The sequence below is a fragment of the Arachis hypogaea genome, chromosome 1, assembly GCF_003086295.3.
Source record: "Arachis hypogaea cultivar Tifrunner chromosome 1, arahy.Tifrunner.gnm2.J5K5, whole genome shotgun sequence".
Lineage (NCBI taxonomy): Eukaryota > Viridiplantae > Streptophyta > Magnoliopsida > Fabales > Fabaceae > Arachis > Arachis hypogaea.
In genome coordinates this window covers 66,865,078-66,875,077 of record NC_092036.1, presented here as the reverse complement: position 1 = coordinate 66,875,077, position 10,000 = coordinate 66,865,078, and positions in this window count along the sequence as shown.

Genomic DNA, 10,000 nt, shown 5'->3' with positions numbered 1-10,000 from the left:
ACGGCGCCAAAAACTTGATACGTAAAAATTAAGATTTCACGTACAACCGGCAAGTATACCGGGTCGCATCAAGTAATAAAACTCACTAAGAGTGAGGTCGATCCCACGGAGATTGGTAGATTAAGCAACTTTAGTTAAATGGTAAATTTAGTCAAGCAAACATGGTTTTGATTTTATGAGCATTGTGATTTTTGAACATAACTGCAGGAATTTAAATGGCAAGGAATTTAAAGAACTGGAATATAGAAATAAAATGAAAGTAAATAACTAAAACTTAAAATGCAAGAAACTTAAATGACATCAAAGATAAATTGCAAATAATTAAAGGTTGCAGAAATTTAAAGAGCATAAGAGCAAAGAGCAAGAAATAAAGGAACAGAATGTAGATGACAAGAATAATAAATTGACAGAATGTAGCAGGGAAATGGGGTGATGGGTGTTCAAACAACTAAAAGCAAAAGAAATAAGAATTAATGATGGAGAGGATCATTAGGGATCAGAGATGCAAGTTCTCATGAATTGATGTTGATCAATTCCTTCTCAATCATGGGTATAGATCCATGGCAAGTGGGTAATTGAATCCCAATCTCTTGGTGATTCAATTTCTCTCAACATAACCAATTGCCACTCTCGTGATCTAATTGTTCATGAGAAGAGATGAAGCTCAATTTCTAATCCAAGCCACACAATGTCCAGAATCTCAACTTAGGAAGGTTACATCTCATATACCAACCAAAGTGTATTGATTAAGGAGATTATGAGAGGATGAACTCTAAACTGATCTATGTGGTTCATTTCTCAAATTCACCACATAATTCAAATAGATTAACCCCTCTCTCGATGGTGGTTGAATCTTTGAAGAACAAGAATTTCCTCTTGGATTAACCACTTGAATTGAGAAGGAGAAGATGATGTATCAATGCATCCAAACAAGCAGAGCTCTTCCACCTAATGAAAGTGGGGTTTAGTGAATCATAGCTCCAATTTCAACAACAATTGCCATAAATGAAAATTAAACTAAGTGTGAAGAAAGATGAAGAAGAATAAGGAAATGCTTAAAGACTCAAAACTCCAGAAGAAAAGTTCCAAGAAACCAAAAATAGCTCTCCGGGTATCCTCCCGGAAGTGCTAGAGAGTTCTCCAAGTAAGTGCTAAAAGTCTCAAAATTCTAAGTGTCAAAAAGTCCCCCTCAAGTACAAACTCCTTCTCTATTTATATTAGTCCTAAAACTCCTTCAAAGATCTTTAATTGGACTAGCAATGTGGGCTTCCTCTTTGTTGAATTCTTGGCTCAATGATAGAAGTGTTGCTAGACTTGGAAGGAGGATTTCATTCATGATGCTTCTGGCCCAATGGCTTGGCGTTTTAGCCAATAACGCTAGCCTTAATGCACGTTGGCAACGTGCATCATGTTTTCCTGGGAGTGAGCTTTCAGACTTGGGCGTTGCTAGCCCAAGTTGTTGCTAACAACTTGCTTTTCTTCTTCTTGACTCTACTTTCATGCTAAATGTAGCCCAGAATTTGAGTGTCAATCCTCTGCTTCAATATGGACTATTATACATCATTGGAAAGCTCCGATTGTCTTCTTTCTAATGCACTTGGAATCATCTCAATTGGATTTTTCTAGCTCAAGTTATGTTTCCGTTGGCAACGCCCTCGACACTCTCCTTGGCTCAGCTATTTGCTTGCCTGCGTTGCCATCAAACACTCACTCCTTTCTCCAAGTTGGCAACGCCAACATTTGCTCTCCAGGGCTGCCTTGGCGTTGCCTTCAACAACTCACCTTTTCTCCAAGTTGGCAACGCCAACATTTGCTCTCCAGGGCTGCCTTGGCGTTGCCTTCAACAACTCACCCTTTTCTCCAAGTTGGCAACGCCAACATTTGCTCTCCAGGGCTGCCTTGGCGTTGCCTTCAACAACTCACCCTTTTCTCCAAGTTGGCAACGCCAACATTTGCTCTCCAGGGCTGCCTTCTTGCCAAACTTGATGTAATCTCAAGGCTTCTTGCTCCAATTCTTGCTCCATGACCTTCTTGCTTCCTTACCTATCATTAACCAAAGAATTTGCTTCAAAGTTTTGCCATTCTATGCAAAAATTTTCAAGAGATTCATTCATGCTAATTCATTTGTCAACTCCTTGAATTCTTTGCACAAATATGGCCAAATTCCACCTAGTTCTTGGTTCATGAATGCATGGAGAGAAAACTCACACAAATGCTTGTTTATTTCAAAGAAAGTGAAAGAAATTAAGCTAAAACTACTTAAACTAACTAGCTAATATAGTAAATATGCAATTGCATCACAACACCAAACTTAAAGTGTTGCTTGTCCTCAAGCAAAAGATAAAAGACTTTGTCACAAGAATCTAAGATGTATGACTTGAATGTTTTACCAGAGATTCCTTCCAAAGCGGCTTGGAGTTGATTCATGTTTAAGGTATGGGGTTCTTCCATTTCTTGAGGCTCCTCCTCTTGTCTTGCTTCTTTCCTTTTCTTTCTTCTTGCTAAAGGTTGCCTTTCCAATTGGGTTGTGGTGACAAATTCCAATCTTTCTCGGGTGAGAGGTTTTCCAATAGAGACCACATCAGTTTCTTCAAATTCTTCCAGAGGCACTCTAGCTTCTTCACATAAGCGCAGAATAGTACTAGGATATCCTAGCCAGCTATCCTGTTTGACCTTTTGAGCTATGTCAATGATGTTCTTGGCTATAATTTCTCCAATATTGATCTCCCCTCCTTTCATTATGCAGTGGATCATTATTGCTCTATTCACGGTCACTTTGGAATTATTTGAAGTGGAGATTAATGATCTCCTCACTATGTCATGCCATCCTTTTGCTTGAGGTATGAGATCACCTCTCCGAAGTTTGAGTGGTTGTCCATGTGAATCCAACACCCAATCCGTGCCTACTCTGCATAAGTCACTTAACACATCCATATATCTTGGGTCATTTTCAACCCTTTCTTCATAGCTAGCTTGTTTGAACCGTTTTGGTTTGACCTTTAGCACCCTGTTGATAGCGTCCGGACTAAAATCAACAGTCACCCCTCTTACATAACTCATGTATGGTTCTTCATCATCAAATTCTCTTATCACATTAGTGTAGAACTCATGGATGAGAAGCATGCTCACTTCTTGAGGTTGGTTACAGAGAAGCTCCCATCCCCTCTTCCTGATTATTTTTTGTATCTCAGAGTATTCCTCCTTCCTTAGCTTGAAAGGTAACTCTGGAACAACATCTTTGCTTGACATCCAACTAAAGATGCGCTCATTGTGTTTGGATTTGAATCTTCTTCGATCAAAGGTGTTTTCTTCTTCATCTTCTATGGGTTGCTTGTCCCTCCTATCCCTTGATGATGAGGCCATTGAGATTCACTTGCAAGGGTTGAATCTCCCACACCAAACTTAGTTGAATGCTTGTCCTCAAGCATAAAGAAAATGTTTGTGAATGTAGAGAGATAGATGATGACAAGGTAAATTAGACAAGCTAGAAAATGATGGTGAGGGGGAATGGGGTGTTTCGGTTATGTTGAGAGATGTAGTGCATCATGAGTTTTGTTGGGTAAAGATGAGGTCCAAAGCTAACATTTGTGAAGCACGGAATGAGTTGGAAGTTGAGTGTGAATTTGGCTGATGAAATGGGGTGATGAAGAGGTAGAAGGATGAGTGAGGATAAAGTGAGGTTTGATGAATATGGTTGAAGTATTTAAAGTGATGTTTGTGGTGGGGAGGCATGGTTTTAGTGATTTCCGTGGTGGGATGCATGGTTTTAGTGGTTCAGTCATAGCATGGGGAGCATGCTTCCTTGTGCCCAATGCATGTTGAGTTGTTTTTTCCAATGCACAAAATTCAAGACTCATGTGACTTTCTCTTCCATGTGTATCCGTGACCTCCCTTCCAAGATTCCCCATCACTTCTTTCTTTCTTTCCTGCAACAAAATTCCAAAATCTTGAGATTCTTAAAGTGACATTACTAGCTAGCAACTTATGATGATATTCTTATGTAAAGTTGACTAAGCAAAAATTAAGATTTATGAATTGATTCCATACTCTACTTTTTCTAGTGTTATTTATGCATGTAAAGACACCAAACTTAGGTGGTGACTAAGTGTTCTATGGAGTTAACTCCAAAAATGGCCACACCAAACTTAGTATCTTACCTACATTGTATGCTATTTTTTTTTATAAAATGAAATCTCTTATTATTGACTACTAAAGCATAAAAATAAAAGAGAACTCCTGTGCATGGGTTGCCTCCCATGAAGCGCTTGTTTATTGTCCTTAGCTTGACAATGCAACGTCCTTGCTCATGTTAGCATTTGCACACTTTCTTCCTTGCTCCAGGGACCACCAAAATAATGCTTCACCCTATGTCCATTAGCTGTGAAGGTTTGTTTTGAGGCTTCATCAAGTAATTCTACATAGCCATGAGGTGATACTTTGATGATGGTGTATGGACCAGTCCATCTAGACCTCAGCTTCCCAGGGAAAATCTTCAATCTTGAGTTGAATAACAACACCCTTTGGCCTGGTTCGAATGTTCTTTGAGAGATCCTCTTATCATGCCATCTCTTTGCTCTCTCTTTGTATATTCTAGCATTTTCATATGCCTCCAATCTGAACTCCTCCAATTCATTGAGTTGTAGCAACCTCTTCTCTCCTGCTGCTTGAGCATCTAAATTCAGAAGTTTGGTAGCCCAAAAGGCCTTATGTTCAAGCTCCACAGGGAGGTGGCATGCCTTTCCATACACCAGCTGAAATGGAGATTTTCCTATGGGTGTCTTGAAGGCTGTCCTGTATGCCCAAAGTGCATCATCCAGCTTCCTAATCCAATCCTTTCTTGTTGTCCCCACAGTTTTCTCCAAAATCCTCTTTAGCTCTCTGTTGGCAAGTTTAGCTTGCTCATTGGTTTGTGGGTGATACGGGGTGGCTACTTTGTGAGTAACACCATATTTGTGGAGTAAAGAATTTAGTTGCTTGTTGCAGAAGTGGCTTCCCCCATCACTTATAAGTCCTTTGGGCACTCCAAATCTAGTGAAGATGTTCTTCTTTAGGAATTGCAAGACCACGTTTGTATCACATGTGGTGGTGGCTATTGCTTCTACCCATTTTGAGACATACTCCACTGCTACCAAAATGTATTTGAATGTGTAGGATGGAGGAAAAGGTCCCATGAAGTCTATTCCCCACAGATCAAAGAGTTCCACTTCCGAGATGAACTTCTACGGCATTTCATTTTTCTTTGACAAACCCCCTGTTCTTTGACATTCATTGCAATGGCTCACAAACTCTCTAGCATCCTTGAAGATTGAAGGCCAGTAGAAGCCACTTTGGAGGACTTTTGCAGCCGTTCTTTCAGCCCCAAAATGACCACCATAGCTAGAGTTGTGACAATGCCATAGTATGTTCTTCATCTCACCCTCTGACACACATCTTCTTATCATTCCATCTGGGCATCTCTTGAACAAAAATGGCTCATCCCAGAAGAAGAACTTAGCCTCATGTAGCAGCTTCTTAACTTGTTGTTTTGTGTACTCTTGTGGGATGAGTCTTCCTGCCTTGTAGTTGGCCATGTCTGCAAACCAAGGGATGTGTTGAATTTGTAAGAGGTGCTCATCTGGAAATTCTTCATTTATTGATTGAAGGTTGTCTTGGCATGCATCTTGTGGTAGCCTTGATAAGTGGTCAGCAACTTGATTTTCATTACCCTTTCTATCTTTTATCTCAATGTCAAACTCTTGTAGGAGTAGTACCCATCTGATGAGCCTTGGTTTGGCATCCTGTTTTGACATAAGATACTTAAGAGCAGCATGGTCAGTATACACTAAAACTTTAGATCCAATCAAATATTGTCTAAACTTGTCAAAAGCATATACCACAGCTAGTAGCTCTTTCTCTGTTGTGGTGTAGTTTTTTTGAGCTTCATTCAGTACCTTACTTGCATAGTAGATAACATGAAGCTTCTTTTCCTTCCTCTGCCCCAACACAGCACCAATTGCAAGGTTACTTGTATCACACATGAGTTCAAAAGGTAAGCCCCAACTTGGGGGTGTGATGATTGGTGCTGTAGTGAGCTTAGCCTTTAGAGTTTCAAAAGCATGTTTACACTTATCATCAAAGAGAAAAGGATTGTCTACCACCAGCAAATTGCTTAGTGGCTTTGCTATTTTGGAAAAATCTTTGATGAATCTCCTATAGAATCCAGCATGCCCTAAGAAACTTCTAACGGCTTTCACACTAGTTGGCAAAGGAAGTTTTTCTATAATTTCTACTTTTGCCTTGTCAACTTCTATACCCTTTCTTGAAATTTTGTGACCAAGAACAATGTCTTCGGGTACCATGAAATGGCATTTCTCCCAATTTAAAACAAAATTGGTTTCTTGGCACCTTTTCAAGACTAGGGTAAGATGATGCAAGCAAGCATTGAAAGAATCACCAAAGACAGAGAAATCATCCATAAAGACTTCAATAAATTTTTCTACCATGTCTGAGAAGATTGATAGCATGCATCTTTGAAAGGTAGCTGGGGCATTACACAGTCCAAATGGCATTCTCCTGTATGCAAAGACTCCAAAGGGACAAGTAAATGAGGTCTTCTCTTGATCCATGGGGTCAACCACTATCTGGTTATACCCAGAATATCCATCAAGAAAATAATAATAAGCATGGCCAGCCAACCTTTCAAGCATCTGGTCAATGAAAGGGAGAGGAAAGTGATCTTTTCGTGTGGCATCATTCAACCTCCTATAATCTATGCACATCCTCCACCCTGTCACCGTTCGTGTTGGAATAAGCTCATTTTTCTCATTAACAATGGCAGTCATTCCCCCTTTCTTAGGTACTACTTGCACTGGACTGACCCATGGGTTGTCAGAGATAGGGTAGATGATCCCAGCTTTACACAACTTCAAGACTTCCTTTTGAACAACCTCCTTCATTGTGGGATTCAATCTTCTTTGAGGTTGTACCACTGGTTTGGAATTTTCCTCTAAGAGTATCTTGTGCATGCGTATGGCAGGGCTTATGCCTTTCAAGTCATCAATGGTCCATCCCAACGCCTCTTTGTGAGCTTTCAATACTACAAGGAGCTTTTCTTCTTCCTCTGCACTCAATGTAGAATTGATGATCACTGGGAAGCTGTCTTTTTCACCAAGAAATGCATATTTAAGATGAGGGGGTAGTGGTTTCAACTCTTGTTGTGGTGCCTCTTCTTTCGTAGCTTCACTTGGTTCCTCTGATGTTTCCAATTTGTTCCCTTCTTGTCCTTTAATGTTCTGGACTTCCTCCTGTTTCACTTGATGGTTTGTGTCAAGTACTTCTTCAACCAAAGAATCCACTACATCAATCCTCATACAACTTTCTTTCTCAACGGGGTGTTGCATTGCTTTGAAAACATTTATGGTCATTTGCTCATCATGCACTCTGAAAATCATTTCTCCCTTTTCCACATCAATGATTGTTCTAGCTGTAGCCAAAAAGGGTCTACCAAGAATGACTGAGTTGTTTCCCTCTTCATCCATATCTAAGACCACAAAATCAGCTGGGAATATAAAGTTTCCCACTTTCACCAAGAGGTTCTCAACTACTCCATTTGGTATTTTGATGGATCTGTCAGCAAGTTGGAGTGACATCCTTGTGGGTTTAAGCTCTTCAATCATCATTTTCTTCATCATGGTAAGGGGCATTAAGTTAATGCTTGCTCCCAGGTCACAAAGTGATTTGTCAATGGCCATGCTCCCAATCGTGCAAGGTATGAGGAAGCTGCCAGGATCTTTGAGTTTTGGGGGTAGCCCTTTTTGAATGATGGCACTGCACTCTTGAGTGAGAATCACTGTTTCTTTTTCTTGCCAACTTCTCTTCTTGGTGATCAATTCCTTAAGAAACTTTGCATATAATGGCATCTGTTCCAGAGCTTCTGCCAATGGGATGTTGATTTCGAGTTTCTTGAAGATTTCTAAGAACCTTGGGAATTGTTGGTCCTTTGCTCCTTTATGTATCCTAGTTGGGTACGGAAGCTTGGGTACATAAGCTTTTACTCCTTCATTTTTGTTTTCTTGTTGTAGATTCACATTCTCCTTGCTATCATGGTTGCTTCCTTGACTGGGTGGTTTGCCTTGTGACTTGACAGCCTCTTTGCCTTTGTTAGATGTTGAAGCCTTTTCTTCATCCAGCCTTTCCACTTGTATTTCCACTGTGTCTTGCTCTTTGGGTTTTATTGCTTCTTTATTCAAACTTTCTCCAACTACCTTGCCACTCCTTAACTGCAGAGCTTTACATTCCTCTCTTGGGTTGGGTATTGTATCACTTGGGAGAACATTGGTTGGTCGCTCAGCTTGTTTGGCTAATTGTCCCACTTGTCGCTCAATATTCTTCATGGTGGCCTCATGTTCCTTTTGTCCCTTAGCTAAGGCTTGAGTGGTTTGAGCAAGTGCTTGCAAGGTTGCTTCAAGATTTGAGATTCTGGTCCCATGATGGTCAATTGGGGGTATGATGGGGGTTGATTGTTGTTGGAAGTTGTTGGGCAGATTAGTGTGGTAATTTTGTGAGTAATTCTGTGAGTTGGATGTTGGTGCAAGAAGGTTATTTGGGTGAGTTTGTGAATTAATATGAGGTGGTCGATATGTGTTTTGTGTTTTTCTATATTGGTTAGTGTTGTTGGCATGGTGATTGTGGTTATTTGTGTTACGGGTGTGGTTGTGGTTGTTGTTCTTTTGCCAATGGTTTTCACCCCACTTTAGATTGGGATGATTTTTCCAAGATGGGTTGTATGTATCACCATGAAATTCATCCTGAGAATTTGAAGTATTCTGCATGTACTGAACTTGTTCTTGTGGCTGTTCAACAGTGGTCCCTTCACCTTGGCTCCATTCAAGTAATGATTGATTTGTTTTGTTCACTGATGCTAGTTGCAAACCATCCATTCTCTTTGTTATCATTTCCATTTATTGTTGAATTTGTTGGTGCATTAACTTATTTTGTGCCAAGATAGCGTCAACACCTTCAAGCTCCATTACGCCTTTCTTTGAGGCCGGATTATGTTGCCTCTCTGATGAGTAATAATACTAATTGTTTGCCACAATCTCAATGAGGTCTTGAGCCTCCTCGGCAGTTTTCATCATGTTGAGTGATCCTCCTGATGAGTAGTCTAGTCCCTTCCTTGCTTCTAAGCTTAAGCCTTCATAGAAGTTTTGGAGTTTGACCCAATCACTAAACATGTCAGGTGGACATCTTCTCATTAGTGCCTTATATCTTTCCCAGACTTCATACAATGACTCCCCTTCCATTTGCCTGAACATTTGAACCTCCGTCTTCAGCTTGATGATTCTTTGAGGAGGGTAGAACTTTGCTAGAAATCTGCCCATCACGTCATTCCAATTATTGAGGCTTTCCTTGGGGAATGACTCTAGCCATTGAGTGGCTTTGTCCCTCAAAGAGAATGGGAATAGCAGCAGTTTGTAGACATCTGGATGCACTCCATTTGTCTTCACTGTATTGCATATCCTCAGAAAAACAGACAGATGTTGATTTGGGTCTTCAAGAGGTCCCCCTCCATAGGAGCAGTTGTTCTGTACCAAAGTGATGAGCTGAGGTTTCAACTCAAAGTTGTGGGCATGAACATTTGGTGTAGCAATACTGCTCCCACAATGTCTTGGATCAGGGATGGTATAAGAAGATAACACCCTTCTAGGTGGTCCATCATTGTTGTTGACCCCTCCAGGAGGATTGTGCATCTCGTCCTCCATGACTTGGTCTTCTCCCTCTGACTCCTCTTCACCAACTATTCCCTTTCCTCTTTCTGCTCTCCTTACCCTTCGGAGGGTTCTCTCGTCCTCAATATTAAGTCTATTGACTCCTGACATACGCGAACAAAACCAAAGTCACAAGTGAGACACTCCAGAACTAGAGTGGAATTGGAGTTAGTGAAACAAAGTATCAAACAGTTAGTGGGTTTAACAAAAACACAAAAAAAATGCTTAATCTAAACCACCTTTCACTTAATCAT